General features: G+C 37.0%; 1 protein-coding gene across 1 annotated transcript in view; it reads right to left on the minus strand.

Moving 5' to 3' along the window:
- LOC101344748 (zinc finger protein 260) overlaps positions 1-1648 on the minus strand; it is a 43944-nt gene that overhangs the window by 31018 nt on the left and 11278 nt on the right. The window lies entirely within an intron of this gene.

The following is a 1648-nucleotide window of genomic DNA, read 5'->3' on the forward strand; positions in this document are numbered from 1 at the left end:
TGGTTAGCAGCCATAGCTATAGTGTCACTATAAGTCAGAGTCTACTTGATGGCAATAGGTTTGGTTTTCTGGGTTTACGGCTGTCATATTTTCCAGATCATCCTGGTAAATTTCTAGCTAGTCTGCCGGCCAATTGCTAGCCCCTATCAGGACTGTAAAGTTAAGGTAGCTCAGCAACTGGTCATCACTATTCATTTGCCACTGAGATCACTATTGTTACTGACAATTATACTGAGCATAGGGTTTCTTCCTGCTCTATGCCAAATCAAATTAGCCCTCTCCAGCAGCAAAGATGTTGGTTTTCACTGCCTGCCCTGAACTACCACATACTGGGGGTGGGGGATGGAAGCAGCCACAAACTCCCACTATCCTTACCCAAAGTTCGGTACTTTTCCATGAGTAACGCTTTCTCAATTAAGAATGTTAGTTCTCAAGAAGGTCAGAGAATTAGACTATTTCATAATCACTCATTTGCTCTATCCTATATGATACACAGAGTAACGTTACAAAATTTCTGTGGGATGCTTGCATATTTCTCAGCATTTTGCCTTGATTTATTTACCGTGTTTTTTAGTATATCACTTTCTATAGTTTTTAGTGGTTGCTCAAGGGATTACCATATATATACATCGCTCACCAGAGTCAACTGGTGTGGACATTTTACCTCTTCAACTGACATGTAGGAAATTTACCATCATTTTGTTCCCTTTATTCTCTCTCCTTCGTAATTCACTTGTCTAAAATATTCTCTCTACATTGAGAACCTCATCAATACTATATTTTTATTTCCACCCTCTAACATAGTTAAAAAAGACTTATATTTATTCATTCCTTGTTCTTGCTTCAATCTTGACATTCCAATTTTCCTTCTTTTATCACCACCTTTCACTTTGAAGAAGTTTTTTTCTAGTTATTCTTTTAAGGCAGGTCAGCTGGTGACAAATTCTCTTAGGCTTCCTTATTCTGTTAATTACTTTATTGCACCTTCACTCCCCCCTTTAGTTTTATTGAGATATAATTCATGCCATAAAATTCACTAATTAAAAGTGTATAATTGTTTTCCAGTACATATACAGAGCTGTGCAACCATCACCAGAGTCTACTTTTAGAAAACTTTCATCACCCCAAAAAGAAACCAGGTACCGTTAGTAGTCATTTCCTATTCCTCCATGTATCTATTTTGATTTTCATATTCTGAATATTTTATATAAATGGCTGGCTTCTTTCACTTAATGTTTTGTTTTCAAGGTTCATCTATGTTGTAGCATGTATCAGTACTTCATTCCTTCTTATTCCTTAATACTCTATTGTGAGGATATGCCACATTTGTTCACTCATCAGTTGATGGACATTTCAGTTGTTTCCACTCTTTGGCTATTATGACTAATGCTGCTAAGAACATTCATGTACAAACTAAATTTTTTTATTGGGCATCAGGTGAAAGTTTACAGAGCAACTTAGTTTCCCATTCAATAGTTTGTACATAAAGTGTTCCATGACATTGATTTCATTCCCCACAATGTGCCAGCACTCCTCCCATTTCCATCCTAGCTTCCCTGTTTCCTATCATCCTGAACTGCTACCCCTTCCTGCCTTCTCATCTTTGTTTCTGGGCATATGTGGCCCTTTTGATCTTATATAATTGACT

The sequence above is a fragment of the Trichechus manatus genome, unplaced genomic scaffold (assembly GCF_000243295.1).
Source record: "Trichechus manatus latirostris isolate Lorelei unplaced genomic scaffold, TriManLat1.0 scaffold00207, whole genome shotgun sequence".
Lineage (NCBI taxonomy): Eukaryota > Metazoa > Chordata > Mammalia > Sirenia > Trichechidae > Trichechus > Trichechus manatus.